We start from the raw sequence: 23,389 nt of genomic DNA on the forward strand, positions 1-23,389 counted from the left end.
CATCCGTACATTCCTCATGACCTTGGTGAATGCTATCTCCTCTGGGTCTTTTCACAGAAACAATCCTCTGGTAAGTCTTTCAGCCTCACAACATCCCCTGAATGTATATATATTCTAGTGTGCCAAGATCCCTGAGCTTTTTAATCCCCTTATCTGTCATCTGCCATGGCACTCAGGCATTTCATCTTTATCAGCAAAGGTCACCAGTCTCTCCAGGCTTCCTAGACCTACCCTAGCATTGAGTCTTTCCTAGCCTTTGGGCTCCCTCCCTGAGTGTTAAATCCTATATCTCTAAAGAATGCCTTCAGGTCAATGAATTCTTGCTTTGACAGTTTTACTCTCCAGTCCTCTTGATCAAGATCCTTAAAATCTAGGCCCAAGGGTATTCCCTAGATCCTGCTAGTACATGCTAGCTGATCCCTGCAACTCCTTCAGGGTGTAATATCCTTCTGCCCCTCCCAGGTCCAGCAGGTTACGCTGGGATTTAGCCCTACTTCATTGGCTTGGCATCCAAGAATGGTGGTGGCACAATTCTTGAGGCGGGGTGTGGGGGGTGTGGGGGGGAAGATCTGTTGCCTTGTTGAGGAGCCTCCACAGTGTCTTCCCACACTGGGGAAGTGCCAGCTCCTAGAAGGGATGAGGGCCATCTCTGTAACTGTGGCAGGTCCAGAGGAGTCTACAGAGACACAGTCTTCAGGGACATCTGTCCAGATGTCCTCAACCATACTTCAGGGTCTCAAGTGTTTTCAACCAGTAGCCTGGCATTCATGTCACTGCCTTCATCTCCTCATTATCCCTCTGCAGGCCATCAGTACAACTTAGTCATAGCCAGCCAACTCCGCTGTCCTTATGCACTGTCCCCCTAGTGTTTTTCAAATGTGGGAATCATTGAAGGAGTAAGGGTGTTCCCTTCCACCAGGATGTCTCCCCAGACTTAGTGAAAGGTTTAGCAGTTAGGCCACCACCGTGTGCCAGGAACTCTCTGTGCTCCACATGTAACTTACAGTGGGACTTCCACTGAACTTCTTTCTAACAAGCCAAATGGGGAGTGGTCTGGTGCCCCAAATCCTTCTTACCTTCTGCTTTCCTAGTACCAAGTGTGTCAGTTAGCGTCCTCTGGGAAGAAGACACCATGACAGAATTAGAAGTGTAAGAGATTTATTAGGGAAATGCCTGTGGAGGGTGAAGGGGAAAGGGAGCGGGCGTAGGTGTACGAGCCTCAAACCACAATACCAGCCTGGCTTCCACAAAGACAGGGCGACACAGAATGAGAATTTGGTCGACTGCAGTGTAGCTCTGAAAAGATCATGGCCAAACCTGTAGGGGCCCGAGAGCAGAGACAGGCTGTTAGAGGAGTCCTGCATTGGGCAGGAATGGTCTGGTTCAAGGCTTTGGCCGTGTGTGGTCCTTGGCTGAGAGCAGCCCAGGGAGACAGTTGCCTTGGCGTCAGCCCTATGGTGGATCTGGAAAATGCAGCAGCTAGAGGCTCTCCAATAACTCCACGGCTTATAACAGGTGCTTTTGGAAGGGATCTGAATGAATAGGGCATTTGAGTGCTTAGGATATTCTACATTCTGACCTAGGGGGTGGTCACATAAGAGTGTGCATTTTATGATAATTAATCTAGTTGTGGACACAGAACGTGAGTTCTTTTTTACATGCATTTTATGCAAGTACATTTATTACGCAAATAAACTTACTTTAAAGGTGTCAAGTAAAGAATTGAAGCCACCATTCTGAATAATTCTACCTAGATATTCTAGAAAAACTTACCCCTAGAAACAACCACATAGTGAATTATAAGTAGTTTTGTTTTTATGTGTATTATTCAGAGAATCGCCTCATTTCTCCCACCACACTTTCTACAATCTCAATATAATGAGTTATCTCTGCCTGCTATACAGTAACTGAAGACACAGGCTCTTTTCTTTTTGAACCACAATATTGTTAGAACTTCTAAACTTCTTAAATACTATTTTCTTCCTGCGTAATTTTAGTCTATATTGAAGCCCCACATTTAATGCATTCTTCCAGAGTTTCTGCCCAGGCCTGTGGTCTGATTGTTGCTGGGATGGAAAGTGAGTAGCTGAGAATTCAAGTTCTCTTGTACGAAATCTGTAGCTGTTCAAGTGCCTTAGACAGGATTTGGATCAGGAGCCTGGAATAAGGGCCAAGGTACCTCCCCAGTCCTGGTGGTGTAGCCCATTGACTGCTTTCTCTGACAGCCACAACTTAAGAGTCTTTATCTCAAAAAAAGTCACAGTAACAAATGGAAACAAATAGCATAATGTGAATTCAGTACCAGCCAGAAAGCAGTTACTAAATGTGGAAGTAGGCTGCTTTAGTTTTGACAATTTGGCATTAGGATCTCTGCTTTAGGTCTTAAAAGACACTCTGTTATTCTGGTCATGGCCCTCTCTCCAAAAGCAAGATCAAGACATTCTCACAAAAGTGAGAACATTTTCCCTTTTCAAAAAAGAAGAAGCAAGAAGTACTTTCAGAATTTCCCAACCGTGAAACTCTATGTGAATGATTTAGAAAAATAAAATGTAGAAAACCTGGTGGAAACAGAATAATTGTCCTTTTTAGTACTCTTGGACATCTTGATCAGTCTCTTTTTCAAATTACACAAATGCCTCTTAATTAATGAGTATTTGATTAATAAAATGTCAAAAGTAAAAAAAGAATTAAATTCGTTCTGTCTTTCTTGAAAAATGACCCCCAAATCCCATAAAATGAAGTTATAAGTAAAGAATTGCCCTTCTAAAGTGTGTTTTGATGGAACTACTTTTCAAAATGCAATTACAAAGTTATAGATAACTTCATCGTTGTGACATAAATTCAACAGAAGATTTTTAGAAGGATTTTTTTTCTTTCTAACAAAGCCACATTATTTAAGATTAATGTGACAGAAAACGTGCTCTATTTCTGCCCTGCTTCTGTCAGAGAGAAATTTTCAAGCTGGCTGCATCAGGTGTCCAGGGCAGATGTCAGACCCATGTTTTTGGGTGTTTGTTAATTAAAGATTCACGTCATGATCTGGCCCCAGCAGCAAGAGTGTGACATAAGGGAGCTTTCTTCAGTTAAAAAGGGAAGAAAACTTTGGAAGAAAATTTGTAATATCCTAAAAGAAATTTCATACATCACTGAAAACAAAGGAAAGTAAAGCTAAATAGACTGGGATTGGAGTTCCTTTTTAATCATGTCAGCCTAAAGCGTTCCTGCCAGTAGTCTGAGCACACCACAGATGAGGACAGATTTACCACTTGACTTCCCTAAAAATATCAAAGCTTAAAGGAATCTGTGTAAAAGGGAAATAGTGAAGCTTAATGCATTCTGATTTTTTCTAAAGGCAGCATGTTGCTTAAACATGAATTCTCAGAATGTAAAACGTAAAGATAAAGTAGACTATCTTGAATATACAACGAATTTGGAAACGGGAAAACAACTGAAATGGTGCTCAGAAAAGGCATGGAGTCTTTCTAGAACAAGAATATAGAATAAAATAAACGCCTAGGGTTTTGGCTTGAGCTATGTCTATATAACAAGACTGATTCAATTATTCGGTGGCTGTTTCCCTTTCTGTGTAAAATAATCCAATAGCTGCAAAAGCAATCTGAGACCTTCATGGTTCACGGGATCTAGTTTTGAAGACAGGAAAATAAATGATAACCCAATTGCATTTGCTGATAAACCATTTCTATAATCAAAATGTCTATGATTAAGGTAAGTAGGGAAATATTTGTTACTGTTCTTGTTTAATCCAAACTCCTTTTCTATCAAATTTACCTAGAGCGCATGCAAACCAAGTTAGTAAATAAATGATGCCCATCTCTGTTTGAAGGCAACTGCGCTAGAGAAACCGTCACCTTAGACGGCAGCTGTAAAACTGACTACCACCTGGAATTGGTACTTGGTTTTCCATCAACACTTGTAACATAAACTATATATAAGTAGGATGAAATAATTAAGTTGTACTTCTTCCTTTCAATGGAATATATACATTTCATATAACCTGGGAGTGTGGAGGAGGGGAAAGGGTGTTTATGAGATACAGAACCAACCACAGATGATACAGCTTCTGAAAAACAGAATAGATATTTCCAGCTCACTCATAACCAGGCTGCTCATTTTTTCCCAGTCAAAGGTAGGGAAGGCAAGACCATCTTTCCCCAACATCCTGTAAAAACAACTCACAGGTATTTGTGCTGAAAGCACCAGCCCAGATGTTGAAGGGGAGCCACTCCCCAGTTTTTCCACCATGTAGTCAATCTTGGAAATTAGCCATTAGAAACAGGAGCAGTGCAAATAAAATGTAGTTGATGAGATGCACATGATCTATTGCAAGACAAAAAGTTCTTACATGGAAGAAATATGTTTAGCCATCACAGAAAAAAATTCTTTGCATGAGTATATGAACTCCAAGCTTTGACATTAGTCAACATGGAATGGATCATCATGGTATGTGGATTAACGTGCAAGCAAAAATGATCCAGCAGAACCTGGGGCTACAAAAGGACAAAGGGGGGCTTCCCTGGTGGTGCAGTGGTTGAGAGTCCGCCTGCCGATGCAGGGGACGCGGGTTCGTGCCCCGATCCGGGAAGATCCCACATGCCGCGGAGCGGCTGGGCCCGTGAGCCATGGCCGCTGAGCCTGCGTACCGCAAAAAAAAAAGAAAAAAAAAAAAAAAAAAAAAAAAGGACAAAGGGATCCAGTGGGAAACGCTAGTCAAGCTGTTGGGAACACAGGGTTCTATCAATATCCAACTGAGAAGAGGCTGCTAGCATGGCTGTCATACCCACGCGGTATTTGTAATTGTTGTGAAGATGTATAAACTTGAACGTCCACCTGCCACTCTGGTTTGCTGGTCAGATTACAGCCTCAGCAGCAACTGTACTACAATGTAGCCAGTTCAGATTCCCCATCAGCATAATGTGATATCATCCCAGTCCCTCATGGTGTCCTCAGCTGTTTTTAGGACTTACCCAGGACACTCACTCTCTTACTTGCTGGCCTCATCATTTAAGTTGCTGCCCACAGATTTTGTGAGGTAGTCACCTCCCCTCCACCACTGCTGCTCTATCCTATAGAAGTGAATTCCAGAGGGCATGGCCAGCACCTCTCCCTCTGAAAACCTTCCAGAGCCCTGTGATTGCAGCCACTGTGTTCGGCACAGAAACAGAGAATGTTCTTCTCCTGAATTCTGTGCAATATCGTGTCACCTGGGCCTTCGTGCAGCACTGCAGATGCCATGAGCAATTGCAGGCCTCTCGTCGAATGGTCCCTGTAGCTTCTCAGGCGTCAGAGGGCATCTCTTGGGCCATCTGAGGACTGGAAACACTCAGCCCTCATCTCCTCACTCATCATCTCTTTCTGTTCAACACCCAGCTCTCCCTCGCTCCTCACTGCCACCCTCAAGTACCTCTTTCAGCCAAAATGAGCAAACCGGGAAAAGCTGCCATGCATGGGAATGGCAATCCAGGAGAAGGGATGAAGGGCCACCAGCCTGCCACACCTAGTCTCTACACTGCTGTTTATGCCGTGATGTCGTATGAAGAAATTGCCCTCAAAAAGTTGATTCCTGTTGGGATGAGTCTCAGAAAGGCAAGGCACCCACTGTGACAAGGCGTGCACCAGCTAGCTGCCCGCAGATGCTTCTATGACTCTTGCCCCAGGGATAACGGCTTTCAAAGAGCCAGAGGCCAGCGCTGCTGCTCATTTTCAAGGATCTGAGTAGGCTTAGGGTAGACCTGGATGGGTTCACCTGCAATCACCTGATTCCATGGTGCCTGGAAGACATCTAACTGGAGGTCTCCGGGAAGCTTGCTCCTTTTCATCTGTCATTTTTATAAGACACATATCTGACAAAACCTTGAGATCTTGATGTGAACTAAGCAGACCAGGGAGGAGCAGAAGCTCTGGAGACAGTCTTGCGTGTGAACCCTGGCACTGCCATTTAGTAACTGTGAGCTTGGGCAATTTGCTTAACTATCCTATCCAAGCCTCAGTTTTCTCATCTATAAAATGGAGAGAAAATAATAACTAGAGTTGTCTGTGAAGACTAAATGAAATAACGCTTATGAAGGGTTTGCCTTAGGTACAGTAGGCAGTCAATAACTGTTGGTGACCATTTACCAGCACCATAGACTTAAACACAGACAAGCCTGGAACTGACTAATGCAAATGTTAATGTCTCCTTCTGAGAACATGTTCTCTAAAAGTCATCTTTAAATGAAAGTAGGAGCAGACACTAAGCACTGTCACCTACGAAGAGGAAAGATAGATGCTGCAGGCATGGCAGCGAGTCTCCCGAGGGCTGAGGGTTCTGACAGAAGCCTGTAGGAGCCGGGCCAGGACTGCAGCTAGAGTCGCTGATATGGAAGGCATTAAAGAATGTGATAAAGGCTTGGTTCCATGCCATCTTATGTAGTCGACTTAATGTGAGAGCAATAGGAAGAGGTCCGGTTATATCTGGAAGGTATAAGCAGGTCTAAGTTTAAGTTAAGAAGCATATGAAAGTCATGTTAAACACAAGGGGAACTCTTGAGTGGTGGGTGGCTCTGTACTGCTGGTGGGGCTGAAGGGAAAGCGATTTACTGACACTGCAAGGACCCTCAGAGGTAGAGCTGACTGGCTTGGCTGGACCCACTTCATCTCCTGCTGTTGAGTAGGGAGGTGTGAGCAGGACTGTGGAAGAGACCCAGAGCGGGCCTCACAGACTCGCTGAGTGTCCCGAGGCAGGATCCACCGTCCTGCTCTCCTGAGGGCACTGCATGCACTGTGCAGCTACCCCAGAACACAAAGCCAGCCTCACTGCTCATCAGCTCAACTGAACGTAAGAAACTGACAGCCTACAACCTATGGGAAACGGGATGGCCTGTGTGTCTGGAGGGGGGCACAAGGAGGAGACTCACAGGCCTCTTCCAAGGCACTTAGAAGGCAAATGGAATAGTGTCGAATGGAAAGCAAGTGTCACTCCCTCCATTTTGCAGATTGCAATCCATGAAGGGTAACCGATAACAAAAAATAACAATAGAGACAGACATAATGGGGTTAGATTTTGAAACTTATGAGTGTGAATTTTTCTTTGCCTCTCTGAGTTCATGGTCTTTACCCAACTTGGCCCAAGACAACCACCTGCATGGGAAATTGAGATTTGTTCCAGAATGACCAGGGAAAGATTGAGGTTACACCTGGCTTCTGACACCACGGGAATGTTTAGCAGTGTAGAACTTTACTAACGCTCTAAATCCCTTTATTCTTACATTTCTTCTTCCATATTATAAAGAAAATAACCCTGCTGGCTATGTTGTGATGAGGGGAGCAAGGCAATAAGGCCTGTGGTTCTACGTAGACCTTACACAGGAAACGGGGTGAGAGACTAGAGAAAAAGAAAGGGAGGAGGGGAAGGCCACTGCATTGTGTGACCGGTACATTGTACAACAAACACTGTCCGCTCTGAGCTTCAGCCTCGCCTGGGTGTGGATATCAGATACCAGACCACGGACCTTTAGGCCCAGGGCAGCTGGGAGCTCCTGGGAGTGCAGAAAGGTCCTATACCAGCCTGTACACAGCCACACCAAAATCAACTTGGTTGTTCGGCAAAGTTAGGCAGAGACAGGCCTAAGATTTAGCTTCCCTGGACCACTCTTGGTTCCAAACAACATAGACAGGACCCAGGGATACCAGAGAGTCTGGCTTGGGGCCTTGGCAAAGAGCAGCACCTTCCCTGGGACCAGGTGGCCCTGCACTGAGGGCTTTGGAGGATGCGGCCTAGACAGGAGCCAGTTTAGAGTCACCCTCAGAACTCAGAAGGCTTCCTAGCACCCCTGGGAGAGGAGCTGGAGGCTAAGTGTCCTGCAGAGTGTGACAGACATTGACCAAGACAAAGAGGAAGAAACAACAGCCAGAATGCAGCTACAGAGGTTCACAGGATGTGAGAACTCATTCCAGAAGCCAGGGAGCCAAAGGACACCGTGTCTGAAGACCTTGATTTTGCTTCTGCCATGAGATCTTTTGAGTCTCACCATTCCTACCACGTACCCAGACGACTTCTTGAAATGAAACTGGGTGCTAAGCAGATGACACAAATCTTAAGAGATAAATAGTGTCAGGTTTCTCTTCCTAAAAGACTGAGTTGAAAGTGCCTTAAGATTGCAAATCAGAATCCAAGATATTATAGTTGTCAATTGTTTTGGTTTGTTTGTCCCCAGGTAACTAGTGGCAAGAAAACCAGATTAGTTACAGGAAAAAAAAAAAAAAAAGAGCCACATATTCTCTGCATATCCTAGCCAAAGCATGAGTGAAATTTGCGTCCTACTCCATAGCCGAATCAAATGAGAAGTGGGAAAGGATAGGTGAACCCGTAGATGTACCAGGAATTTGTACCTCATCAAGGTGAACCCGTGAATGGGGTGATCCATGGCAGTAGTGAGGAGTGACAGCGCTAGAGGTTGACAATGTTCTTACGTGCATATTTTGAAAGAATATGTGAACATGGAATGAATGTGATTAATGAGCTCACCCTAAGAGGCGAGGCTGATACCATTTAAAAAATACTGCTCGTGTTGAAGTCATGGTCAGCAACTAAGCAAATACATCTACTGCCTGAAGTCAGGAAGTGACATTTCACAGTGCTTCTCAGTCATTATTTATGTGCAGGCACCTACATCAGATATCTGTTGCGGATTAACCAATCCAAAACTGCTAGCTTAAAATAACAAAACACTTATTATCTTACAGTTTCTGAGGGTTAGGGATCCCAGAGGTAGTTGGGTGGCTCTGAGTCAGGGCCTCCCAGTTAAGCTGTCGGTGTGCAGTCTGCTGTCACCTAAAGGTTGGGCTGGAGGTTCTGCCTGTAAGACACTCACTCACATGGCTGTTGGCAGGAGGCCTTAGCTCCTCATCACGTGAGCTTCTCCATAGAACAGCCAGAGAGTCTTCGTGATGTGGCAGCTGGCCTCCCCAGAAAGTGATCAGAGAGAAAGAGGCTGAAGTCACACTGTTTGACGACAACCTCAGAAATGACGTCCCATCATTTCTGCAGTATTTTATCAGTCCTACAGACCAACAGTAATACAATGTGGGAGGTGATTACACAGGGCTTGAGTACCAGGGGCTGGGATTACTGAGGGAATCTTGGAGGCTGCCTACTACTACGAGTCCTTGTAAAGGAAAAACAAACTCAACACACCTCCAATAAATTATCTGTGACTTGAACTTGCAAAATAAGTGCTTGAACTTGCAAAAATATGAAACTAAATACAAACCTCTTTGGCATAAATAAGTTGTACAAAAATACACTACTATTTTTTAAAGCTTTGTTTGCTCATTCAGAATAATCAGGCCTCATAAAAATCCAAAATTTTGTCAATCCTGGGATACACATTTTAAAAGGTATCCCTTGATAACTCTACAACCATCTAGTTTGTTCACTGGAAGATAAGTTTCACATTGCAGTGTTATTGAAACCTGCATTAGATATCTAATCCACTTACTGCTAGAATCAACAGAAAATTCTGCATTGCTTTCTTACTGCTACATTTTTCGCTGATGAATGGCTGCAAGTTTGCCTGTGCAAAAATGGAATCTGCATAATACATTTGCTCCCAACATAAATATGATACTGGCTGCCACAGCACAAATTCTTTGGATTCCAGCATGCCTATATTCTGTAGGTCCCCAAATGATTCATTTCCCCTATCCCATTTCTGATCTGAATCACCGTAAAATCTTCCTTTTCAGAATGCTATGATATCATTTGCCTTCACTTGGCATAAAAAAGATCATACGTGAAAGTGCAAAGCAGTCACTGAAGTCACGTGGCAATGCTCAGTTGGAAGGCGAATCTGTAGATGGTACACAACATGCTTGTATTAATTAATTCTAGTCACGGAAATTGAAAAGTGACCACAACTTGTGACCTACTAATACAAATGTTTTCTCAGCATGTAACCGTTTCCTGAGGTTTTGGTTTATGCTGAGAAGCCCAATCGAATGAAACAGTGTCAGTGTTCATTTATAGACATATCAGGATGTTACCCCAAGAGAGAGGAGCTAAAAGGTGTCACCAGAGATCACAGCTGTGTCTCAATCAGCAGCAAGTCTCCATTAGTCCTGCAGGCATGGGGGTCATGCTGAGACCCAGGGGCTTCTGTTCTGACACCCTCTTTCTCATATTCTGCCTAGACCGTGAGACACCCCCCTGCTGCCCCCCAGGTCCAGCCAGATGACAAGTCATCGTTTCAAAGGCATAACTAAAAGGGCAGAATGACCATGTCGCCACAGTAAAGTTGGCTCGGCATCAGAAAATAGTATCCATATGCTTGAGGAGATTTTGAACCACTTGGCACTTCACTGCCTTCGACCATCCAGAAAATACACTCTGGGCCTGAAAGCTCCTTAACAAAGGATTTCCTAGCATTGACACTGGGCGTGTGGCTTTCAAGGATTAGATGGAGCCTCCGACCTCAGACATCGGGATCATCAGCCACAAGCTGTTATGTTCTAAGAGTGTGTCAGGACCCCTTGGCCCTCACCCCACAGGAACCAGGAGAAGGACCTCTGACACTCGCTCCCCAGCGCCACCTGCTGGTTCGTTGCAGCTAACGTCAACACCGGCCGTGGAGAGACAGAGCTCATGGGTCCGGAGGTGAATGGCCACTTAATCATTGAAAGAGACAAACGAATAAAATCTCTCACACACAGAGCCTGGCACGCACCCTCTTTAAGCCTCTGTCAAAGTGCAGCTGCAGAAGGAGAAAGGACCCCACCCCCGCTGCTGCTTTCTGGCTAATCGGGATGTGGTTTGGGGGCTACTTTTCAGAAGGACTAGAAAGGGCTGTAAAGCATGCATGCGAAGTGCTGATGTCGACTTTGCTCCAGGACCTTCACTGTTTAAAAACATGCTTTCAAAACACTAAACATTTTGGGGTGGGTGGGCGGGGGAATGGCTGGAGACCAAGAGAAACGGCTTTGTTATGAAATCCCTTGGTATATTCTCCGATATACTCAGGATTCGGTTCTGGTAGGGAAGTTCTCAGCAATCCATTTTACTGAGGATCATGTTCATTCTTTACTGCTGAACTGATGCAGGGGATTCAAACTAAAGCATCCAAGGAGAAAGAGGAAAGCCTCACAGCAGCAGAGCAGACTGGGGGCGCCCACAGCAAAAACCGACCTGCCGGCAATAATCTCATGCCCCCTGGGCAGGCCTCTCCAGGCAGCTAGGAGACAGTTCGATTCCCCTTTGATCGCTCGTGCAAATGCTTCCTATCGATATCACAAAAGGGATCACTGAAAATGAACTTCCTGCTCTCACTTTAGCTGCCTGCTGCCTGGGCTGGGAGGAGCCAGCAGCGCCTAGAATCTCATTAGACCTGAAGCCAGGAAGTGGTTTAGAGCATTACTTCATGAGGTTGTCAAGGTAACTGGCCAGGCTGCCTCTCTGGAATCCTGCAGTTCGTGATGACAGGTTCTCCCACCAGGTGAGGAGCAGAGGGGTGGCCTGCAGCCTGAAGCACAACAGCTAGCAGCCCAGGCTTGGAAAGGTGATCGCAGGCTGGGCTGTAGCTGCTGCGCTGCATCATGGGGGTGTGTGTGGGGTGTGGGGGGGGGGGCGGCAGGAACAACCCCTACATCCCCTGTACAAGGGGAAAGACTATCCTTGGTGTTACCACTGCCCAGAGCTCCAGAAGAGCGCCTCCTGCCCTGTCATCACCCTGACGTCTGAAAGAGGCTCTGAAGCTCACGAAGGGAACCCTTCACTCCCTGAGTGCTCAGGCCCCGGTTTCCTGTCCCTTCTAGAATGGGACCCTATGTTAGTTCCCTCAGGCCTTATAACAAAGTACCACAAACTGTGTGGTCTTAAACAATAGAAATTTACTCTCTCACAGTTCTGGAGCCTAAAAGTCCAAGATTAAGGTGTTGGCAGGGCCATGCTTCCTTCAAAACCTCTAGGGGAGGATCTTTTCTTGCCCCTTCCCAAAGCTCACAGCCCCAGGTGTTCCTTGGTTTGCAGTAGCCTCCGTCTTCACATGGCTGCCTTCCCTCTGTGTGTCTCTGTGTCTTTACATGATGTTCTCCTCTCTGTGTCTGTCTGTGCCTAAATTTCCCTCTTCTTATAAGGACACCAGTCATGTTAAATTGATCTTAAGCTTACATCTTCAAAGGCTTTATTTCCAGTTAAGCGTACATTTACAAGTACTGGGGGTGAGTATTTCAACATATTTTTTTGAGGAGCACGATTCAATCAACAACAGGCCCATTCCTCACCCTGTACAAAGACGGGTACACACACGAGTTTCCCAGGCCCACGGCAGGACAGGCCAAACCCTGCTGCCCAACAAACTCACTGAACACCAGGTGGAAAGTCAACCAAAGCAGAGGCGTTAAAATGGAACCACTGAAGAAATGAAGGGCAACCCTGTGGCCTTGGATGTCAAGGTCACCTGATGGTCCTGAGCCTGACAACAGCTTCTGTGGGTGCTCCTGTCTCCTTTCCTGAGGCTCCAGGGGAGAAGGTGTAGGGCAAGGAGCTCACCAATAAAGTCAGCTGGGAGGGGCTGCCCTTTCTGCAATCAGCAGACAGACGGACCCTGGCTTTCCATTCAGTAGCGTTCTCCAAGACCTCTAGATCGGGCAAAGCCTCCTCAGCCCTGAGTGACTCATTCTACGCAGCTCAGAGAAAACATTCCAGGTGAGACGTGCCTGCCCTCGCTCGCCAAACAGAGGCTGTTATTTAGGGGTAGCAGGTGAGATGTGCCTGCCCTCACTCGCCAAACAGAGGCTGTTATTTAGGGGTAGCAGGTGAGATGTGCCTGCCCTCGCTCGCCAAACAGAGGCTGTTATTTAGGGGTAGCAGGTGAGATGTGCCTGCCCTCACTCGCCAAACAGAGGCTGTTATTTAGGGGTAGCAGGTGAGATGTGCCTGCCCTCGCTCGCCAAACAGAGGCTGTTATTTAGGGGTAGCAGGTGAGATGTGCCTGCCCTCGCTCGCCAAACAGAGGCTGTTATTTAGGGGTAGCAGGTGAGATGTGCCTGCCCTCGCTCGCCAAACAGAGGCTGTTATTTAGGGGTAGCAGGTGAGATGTGCCTGCCCTCGCTCGCCAAACAGAGGCTGTTATTTAGGGGTAGCAGGTGAGATGTGCCTGCCCTCGCTCGCCAAACAGAGGCTGTTTGTTATTTAGGGGTAGCACAGAGATCTTGCATTGTCTTTATGTCAGGAGACTGCTAGGAACTCTTTAGACAGGTGGTATTCTTGTGAATCGAAGCCACAGGGTGAAGATCCCACTCTCAGAAACAGAAAAGACCTGGACACCATGCCTTTGCACTCATTTGCTTTCTCTAGGTGTTCAGAGAGGGAAGTCCCATGCTTTTCACCAGAAGCTATTACCGTGTTGTTTGAAACATCACCTTTCATAATTGGATTAAGGCCACGGACTCTGAAACAGCAGTTTTCTTTTTGGAAATAAGGATAGGGTTAACATCAGGTGAGAAAAGGTTAATGGGCAAACATAGCAGAGTTCAGGAGAACAGACTTGCCAGAGCCAAGGGAATGAGATAGAAACACGGAGGGATTTGCTGTTTATCCCCAAATTCTTCCCCACATTCTGGGATTATTTCTGTCTCACATCCTGAAACCAGCTTGGTCCTCAAACTATTGTGTCCCTTTGCTGGGTGCTCTCCATATATGATCTCACAGACCCCTAAAGAGGTGGTATAACATCACGGCAGTAACTCTGGTACCAGGGCCAGACGGTTAGGCTCAAGTCCATACCCCCGCCTTGCCACCTCCCCACTTGACTCTAGGCAAGCCGGTGAGTTCTCTGTGCTGTGAAACAGGAGACCTGAACACCGACTTCATAGAGCGATTGTGACGAGTAAAAGAAATAACCTGTGGAAATGCTCAGTAAATGTTAGCTCCTATTGTTAGCTATTGTAACTATTCCCACTTCATATAAAAGGAATCTGAGCTTTAGGAAGACTGAATAATACACTCCGGTAACACAGCTAATTGTGGAAGACAAGATTCAACCCCAGATTTGAAAGCTGTCCAGACCCTCACCATAGCATGACTATTATGCACAACTGCTTCCCTGACAATTTGGGCCAACATCGCCTTTCGGGCTCCCTGACCTCCATTTTCAGTTCAGGCTCCAGCCTTTCAGTTTCTTCCTGAAAGTCCAGTACCCTCCTGGCTTCCCCTTTTGCCCAAAGCCCAGGGCTCCCCTTTGGAACCCATTTTCCCCAGAGAGCACCTCATAGTTCAGACCAAGCCTCTCCCCTCAAGCAGATGCTTTCCTTGGAATCCCCTTCTGCCAGCACTGCCTTTGAATTTCTAATGCAGCAGTGGCCACGCATATCTGCTGAAATATCAACAGCTGATGGTGGTTTAATTCCTTGCCTTCATTCATTCAACAGTAGTATAAAGGACAGGCTTTCAAGCCACTATGGGCCAGGCACCAATATTTGCACTGCTGACACGATCCAAGCTCATGGCCCCAGTCCTCACAGAGTCTATGGTCTAGAAAGGAAGGAAGACATGTGGACAAGTAACTTACATATAAGTGGTTATGAACTGGGGTGCTGTTTATGAATAATGAGCTATGGGAGTGCCGAGGTGGGGATGCTTTTGTTGGGTCCAGAAGAATGAATCTGATTTCCTAAAGAAGGTCCTAGAATTGCAAAGCCTGGAAAAGAAGGAAGTGCAAAGAGAGATAGAATGGGTATAAACTTGAGTAACCATGGGCGTATGGGCCAGTGTGGCTGGAGCTTACTGAGCCTAAGGGAAGATGATGGGATATGGCTGGAGATCTAGGTAGAGTCCAGCTGGAGAAGCACTTGAGTGAGCGGTTCGGTTTTCCTCCTGATGCTACTGGTTCTCGAACTTTAGCCTGCATCAGAATCACATGAAGCCTTGATAAAAATGCAGATTTCTGGCTCCTTCCCAAAGTTTTTGATTCAGCACATCTGAGATGGGGCTTGGAAATTTATATTTCTGACATTCCCAGGTCCCTGCTCCTGCTAGGACCACACTTTGAAAATTAATGTGGCAGAGAGTGGATTAATGGAAAACTGTCTGGAAACATCTGCGTTGTAAGTTGAGGTGCTGTACGACTCACAGTGCTGTACGTTGTAAGTACAATGCTGGCTGAGGGTTGCTGGCCTCCCCTGCAGCCCCACTCCCACCCCAAAGCAGTTGCTAATAGTTCCTCAATGTTTACGGTTATTGCTGCATTTAAGGAAGAGTGCTGCCGTACAGCTTTTCTTCTCATAGCTGCTGGGATCAAAATCAACTCCACTGCCTCTTTCCAAACGGAAGAAACCCATATTCCAAAGTGGGTCTAAAATTTCCCTCGTAAATGCAAAGAAAATTTCTTGAAAGAGATATGTCGTTGAGAAGTTGGAAATCAAAATATAAAGGTTGCTGCATACCTCTCTGATCTCATGGCTTTCCCTCTCTTTTTTTTTTTTTTTTTTTCCTAGCCTGGTCACCGTGTTATTTGTCTCACATACCAGGCAAGCCTTGGGGCTTTTCACTGGCTACGCCTCCTGCCTGGCGTGTCCTTCCCCCATATCCACATGGCTCACTCGCTTCAACCCTTCAGGTCTTTTATCATTTAAATCTTTTATGGAAAATGGTTTAAAATACCATCCTCCCTCCCCAACACACCACACACACACACAACCCCCCTAATCCTGCTTCATTTTTCTCCAGAGCACACATCACCGCCCCTCACACTGCATATTTTACTCTTTTCTCTGTTCACATTCCACGTCTCCCCCACGAAAATGTGAGCTTCATGGAGGCAGGGATTCTAGTCTTATTTGTTCACTATGGGGTATCTAACACCTAGAACAGTACTTGAAACACAGAGTAAAAATACTTTACTATTTCCTGAATGAATCAATCAAATTGGTCCTTCCACACCCTGATTTTAAGACCTGGGCTTGTTCAGTAATTTTCCTGCCCAGGACGGCCAATCAAACTGCTCTATGTCTCTTATTAATAAAACGGGAATAATAAAATCTGCCTCACCCAGATTTCAGAGTTCGGGGAAGCCAGACTGAGATCTAAATTATGAAAGGGCCGTAAAACATTAACTGTAATGCAAATGCAAATTATTTTAAATTATTTTCCAATTCCCATAAAAGAATATAACATACATATGCAAAGAAGCCATTACTATGACCAGTATTTATTTTTCAGGCATACTGAAAAAATAGGCAGATTTCTTTGTTTCACTGTGTGTTCATATATAACTCTTTGTATGTGCTACAGAAATAGAAAACAATTACGAAAGCTGCTAGCAGTGAGAAAAATAAACAGAAACAAGTCAAGTGTAAGATTACTCAATTGAGTATATTTAGTATGTATAAACAGTAATGAGTGACATTAAGTTACAAGGCAGTTCAGGGACTGTTAACTCAATATCATCTAGTAAAGTAATGGGGAAAAGTAAATGTTCATCAGTTTTATTAATATATATAACTCAAATGTCCCCAGACCACCCCAAACTATGGGTTCGATTGAGATCACACTGACATGAATTCACAGTCCGCTGGCCTACGTGATTACAGACCCCCCTGTACAACAACAGCCCATCTGCATAGACTGCTCCACTTATCCTGAGACTCTCTGGGGTTTTTCCCATTTGCTTATGATTATTTCTCTCAGGGTTTTCTGAAGCACCCTGCTTCCTGATGTCCAGCACCCACAGCCCTTAGAAAAGGTGCTATAGGAACAGTGCTTTCGAGACTTGAGAACAATTTCTCATCACCCCAAAGATACATACTCTCCAAAGAGCCTGTGGGTCCAACCCGAACTGGAGCCATGCTGCATCAGCTTCCAGAATGGGGAGGTTGGCCCCTCTCTTTAGGTTTTGCACCTAGACCCTGAGGATGTGCTAGAAAATGACAAATGAAAAGCCAATGGCATTTTCCCTTCCTCCATGTCATTCAGTTTAAGGCAAGTCTTATAGAATGGTTGTTATCAGAAAGCATGTCTTCACTTGACCTTAGAAAACTCCTTACTGTTGTACAAGCCATACATAGACTTGATCTCACATTTCTTGAAAGCTTTATTGTACTTTTAGTGGTTACTCTGGTGTATTAACTTCTCTAAGAAAGCAGACAGGGTGTTGAAAAACAGGAAAAAAGTAAAATACACTCTCCAGCTTCAACAGAACTAGTCACAATTACACTTGGATTATGAGAGTGGCGCTACACACAAGGCTGTTTTCTAAAGCACTCCTGGCTTCCCCTTTGCCCACTCTGCATTCCAGGCAAGTTTGGCCCAGATGTGCTTATTTTCTGCTTGCTGGCAAGGGGACGTTTGTGCAATTCTCCATTCAAGCAGTAAAGAGTGACTCTCAATTTTTTCACCTTTGATGGGAAATAAACAATCAGGACACTTGTATCTTCTAGAGAAGCACAATGGAGGGAACATCTCAGGGAACAGCCCTCGTGATGATACTCCCAACAGGAATGCTGTTCCCACTCCATTTCTCTACTGTGCAGGCGCAATGCCTTTACTTCACTCCAAGCACAGGAAGTCAGTGGGCTTTTGCGTTTATTGTTATGGGGTATTCCACATCTAATAGATGGATATTTTCTTCTCAATTAATAACTCATTGGAAGGATCCTGAAATTCAAATGCTATAGAAACTTTCCCTTGAAAACATGTTTTTATTTCATTTTTCTTGATTTTCAGCCAAAAAAACCCCACATAAATTCACCTATGAGCTGTGATCTCTGCAATGCTCATAAACTGAATATTTGATGGTGAAAAGCCCGTGTGTTATCAGCCCAGCCTGGAGGTCAGTATGAAGTGCAGCCACATGCTGCAGCCATATGAGTTGACAGAGTCAGGACAGTCACTGTGAGTTAATGGGAGTTTCCTCTTTCTCTCATACATTTAAGGAGGAGACACAATGCCACTAGCATTATTTACCTCCAGATTTAAGTTCAAAATCTCACTATCATTTTTTGTGAATAACTTAACAACTTTACATCTTGTAAATTAAAAAAAAATGATAAGACAAAAAAAAGAAATGGCAGAAAATTGAAGTCATCTTCTTTGATTTCTATTTCGTGTGATACTTAAAAGCAAACTGACTGGGCTTAAGGGAGATGCTGGACTGGAGATTAAAAATAACAGCAAACTGAGGAAGACAAGTGGGGAGATAAGATGAATAAGGAACCTTTATCACCCACAGCTTTGTCTTTCCCTATAACAAACAGGTTATTTCCAGTAACCTGTTTGTTTGCTCAAAGGTCTAGCACTTTTTAAGGAGCCCAAGAATGATTTGAGGGAAACTGTAAGCCATATATATTTCTGCTGAACTCCAGTCTGAAATTAGAGGTTTGGAAAAAAAAAAGACACATATAATGGAATCCAACTCATGGAGGACATCAGAAAGGGAATTTTTAAGTCATTTTTTTACAACCTAGCTATTCAAATTAGCATGCAATCATTTCAACATTTCTGAATAAAAGGTTTTTCAACATTTAAAAACAAAACAAGAAAAACATGTTTGTGCATAATTTAGAACTTTTCGCAAAGTGTAACCTTGGTGCATTTCCTTGTAATTTGTAAACTTATGGAAATTAATGTAATTCATTAATTCTTTTATATCTTGAATATTTCCTTTTAATATTCAGTTATTTAATTGCAAAGTAATAAATGATTATTCTTCAAATCCTTCCATTTTTCCTAATTCTTTCAAAAGTAAAAACAAGATGGTGTCAATAAATTAATTTTTAAAATTTTTTGTTTATGATATAAAAATGTTCACTAAAAGTAATCACAAAGTCAATAGATGTTGGAAAGCATTTCTGAGATGGGGATGAAGCAGTTTAAAATTTGGCAAAAATAAGCATCAGCATCTCAATTCTAATAGATATCATGAGTTCCCAAGTATTCTTGTACCCAGAGGAACAGAACAAATAGGACATACAGGTAGTGAGAGAAAGGGAAGTTTTAAAGAATTGACTCATACAATTGTGGAAGTTGCCAAGTCTAAAACCAGTAGGGCTGGGCAGCAAGCCGCAAACTCAGGTAAGAGTTAATCTTGCACTACTGAGGGCAAATCTGTAGGGCAGGCCATTAGACTGGAAACTTAGGCACAATTTCTGTGTTGCAGTCTTAAGTCAAAATTTCTTCTACCAGAAACCTCAGTCTTTGTTGTTAAGGCCTTCAACTGATTGGATAAGGCCCACCTACATTATGTAGAGAAATCTGCTTTACTTAAAGCTTCTTTACTTAAAGACTGTATAAGTTAATCATATCTAAAAAATACCTTTACAGCAACATTTAGATTTGTATTTGACACTATAGCCGAGCCAGTTTGACACACAAAATTAACTATCACAGTCCCGAAGGTAGGCAGTGTTCTAGGAGGGAAGGTAAGAGTTGAAGTCCCCTTATCTTACTTTCCCACAAGAAGCGGTATCTATTAACTAATTTGGTCCTCATAGAAATAGATTGCTGTCTTCAAGAATAAGAACGTGTCTGTGTATGTGTGTGAAAGGGAGTTAGCAAAATAAAACACGTGATTAATAATGACTTTAAGTTATGATTTCTATTTGATTTTAAATTTAAAGAGAGTATCTTTTATTCACAAGCCCAGGGATTTGACATATAAATAAATTTATATTACCGTTAGAACTGTAAAAATTTAAAAACTGTAAAAAGTAGTTTTAAAATCAAATGGCAGTCTGATAATGGTGGTTTATCTTACAGTGAACTAACCTTCACACAGATAATTATTACAAATTCTATTAACAACAACAACAACCAAAAAATTCAGCTATTTCAAGGTACTGAAAGCATCTAAAGCAGACAAAAACCGGGGACAGGGAGAAGGGAGCCTGTGAAGGAAGGGACTGCACAGTGTGAGATCCACATTTATATAACCTCTCCTGCAGCACAGGATGGTTACAACTCAAGCAGAAAGTAACGTTCTTACGGTTTGAAGTGTTCTGACATGGTGGTGTTTGAGGCTATCAGAGTACAGTAGCTAGAAATTAAGGGGGAAAATCCTGGAGAGGCTGTAGCTACCAAGGTACTCAAAATCTACATATAAAGCACTGGCACACCCTTGGCTGACCTGCATATGTGCCTGCCCAGAGGAGACTAGAGAGGGTCCGGCAGAAAGCAACAGCTGGAAGGCTAAAAGAACTAGATACATGTTCCAGGGTCTACCCAGCACAGAAGACAAAGAATTTGAATTTGAATCCCGCCAATGTGTTGTAGACTAGAAGGAGAAACCTGGGGTTTTAAAAGATTGCAATCTAGTATAGCCATGTGACTTTGTTGTGGCTTTGGGTTTTGTCCAAGAAGAGCAGATCAGTAATAAAGTGGGAAAATGTGGTTTAGACCACTTAAGTGTGGGACTGATGCATCATCATGGCGAACCATGATGACAATTATCAGTGGGTTCCCAGCCATGATCAGTCTGTGCCAAAGATGAGAAATATTTTCATCGAGATGCCATCTGATAAAATAGGGAGCAGCAGCTTTCATTTGTACAGTGATCAAAAGTGGGGGAAAGAGAAACAGTGAATCTTGACTCATAAAGATCCAGATGCAAATGGCCTTGATAAGTTGAAGAAATGGTTATAATTTAATAAAATACAATTCAGTAGCCAAATTCTTAGGAAAGTGAACCAGAACACAGAAATAAATATGAAAATAAGGCAGGAGATAGACTAGGAGAATGGTTCTTTAACTTTTTGGTCTCAGGACTCCTTCATTCCCTAAAAAGCTATGGTGAACTTCAAAGTGTTTTATTGGTATAAGTTATATATATTAGAAAGTAAAATTGAGAAAAATTTGAAATCTATTTTATTCAGTTTTAACTAACAATAATTCCATTCTTTATTAACACATAACTTTTTTATGAAAAATAAAATAGTAGCTGGTAAGCATAGCATTATTTTACATTTTTGCAAGTCTCTTTAATGTCTGTCTTACTAGAAGACAGCTGAAGTCTCATATCTGATTTTATAGTCAACATGTTGAACTGTCACATATCTTGTAGCCCCCGGAAAATACCACCCCATAATCATGAAAGATTATGAGTGAAAACTGCAAATAACGTCTGAATATTATTATGAAAATAGTTCTGAATTTGTGGACCATCTGAAATGGTCTCAAAGACCCCTGAGAATCCTCTTTGCAGAGAATTCACGTGTAAAATGAATATTCTCAGACTCTGGGTCACCTCTGAGACTTCATTTGACATACTTCTTTTCTAGGCCTCCTTATCACCAATCCTTCAGTATCCTTCCTTACAAATATCAGGCCATCCCACAGAGTTATTAACAGCTTCCCATGAATCTATAGTTCCACACCTCTGCTCATCTCTCTTTCTAAGCAAAGTGGACAAACATGTATCATTTGAAATTCTGACCACAGGGAGAATTTCCCTTCCTGGTCACACTTGTGGGATATCCCTCAGGTAAGGTATAAACCTGCAGCATCCCACTTCAGACTGGTTCTAGCACATTGTACACACATATTTCTAAATCAGGCTTGAATATTCTCCTTGGTTCCCATGATGCCTTAGTTGCAGGGTGAGGGAGAGGTAGGCAATGCAGCAAAAGCAGATGCATTAAGACCACGAGCCACGTGACCATGCAACATCCTGGTGCCTTCAATACCTACTCAAACCTAATTTTACAACTGATGATGATCCACTATCCAAATTTATGGCTCAGTGGGTCATATAACACCCTGCTTGTTATAGAAATTCGATTTGCATGGCCACTTGGTATCTCTAAGGCTCAACAGCAAACCAGGCGTTATTTCTTTAAAAGACAATAAATATTTCTTGAAAAAAAGTACAGTTCTGCTCTGGAAATCAAGAGACTTGCACTGCAACTCTCCTAACGGGGCTTTCCGTGCATCCCAGTCTATCACAGTGAATACTGAATTAGATTCACTATGACATAAGGTCCAAGTAGTAGAGCTTCTTACGATGCAGCAGGGTTTACTTGGCTCCCAAATGTGATAAATTATTGCCTTCAAAACCCCCAAACCTCCTTTCTTAAGTGGTGGGCATTTTGCAAAATATAGAAACTTGTCTTCACTTTGGATGCAATATCTTGACACGCCCTGTATTACAAGAGTACCAGAAATTTCTCTGAGATGACAGGCACATACATTTTCATTGGGTTTATATTCCACCCTGGACAGGTAAATATATATCTTACCAAGTGTTTGGGGTCTATTGTTGTGTAACATATCACTCCAAAACTTAGTGACTTAAAACAACAACAATCATTTCATTATCTCTCAAGGTTTCTGTGACTGGGAATGTGGGAAGGGCTTGGCCGGGCAGTTCTGGCTCAGAATCTCTCATGTAGTTGCAGTCAGATTGTGTCTGGGACTGGAACAGATGGGGTGCTGAGGCAGTTGGAGAAAGGCCAAGTATCTCTCCCTGAATGTGGTCTCAGGTCTCTCTGTAGGATCCTTCTGTTTCCTTACAGTATAGAGTCTTTCTGCTTATATGGCAAGTGAAGGCTTCAAGCACAAATATTCTACCGAGTAATGGAAATCATTTTATCCTTTATGATGTAGACCAATAGGACACATAGCACCACTTCTGATGTGCTCTTCTGATTGAAGCAGTTAGAAAAGCCCACCCCGTTTCAGGGAAGGGAAGATAGAATCAACTCTACTTTTGAGTGGGAGGAGTGTCAGAATCCCATTGTGCAAAAAAAGTATGTGGGATTGGAGACACTACTGCAGCCATTTTGGGAAAATACAATCTACCAAATCAGGTATCAAGGGCATCTACTAATTCTTGCTGCAAAGGTGCTATAACATGATATCATTAATCAGAGTGAAATGGAATGATGAGATGATCATGGTTTAGAATATGACGGTGAGTAGGAGAGTTGGCTTTGCCCTAGTAGGACACAGCACAGCCCCACAGAACACAAGTGTACTGTTGTGCCTTTCAGGTGAAAGTAGATTGCTTCTAGTAGTCTCTGTTTATTAGAATGGTCTTAAAAAGTGTTTTCCGGAAAAATAGCTACATAGCATGTGCAGGGCAGTGGTGGTTTTAGAAAATAGACTACACCTAGAACAATAAGTATAATTTGAATCACCACCTGCTGGGTTTACAATAGTCCCCTGTCATTCTCCTAGACCCTTTCATCTTCTGCACAGAAAAACATTTGCCTTATTTGAGAATGTGTGTTGCAGTTCACCCTGAGGTGCAGAACTGCTTATACATAACTTTTTTAGTTAGAGGTGCAAATTCCAGAGTCTTAGCCCTCCTTCCCATAATAGCCTTCACTCCTCTTATCAGACAGTTATTTTGGGGAATCTGTCAGCAGCCAAATTTGTCTGTTACAACTATGCCTTCAGGAAGCAGAG

This window comes from Phocoena phocoena, chromosome 18 (assembly GCF_963924675.1).
Source record: "Phocoena phocoena chromosome 18, mPhoPho1.1, whole genome shotgun sequence".
Lineage (NCBI taxonomy): Eukaryota > Metazoa > Chordata > Mammalia > Artiodactyla > Phocoenidae > Phocoena > Phocoena phocoena.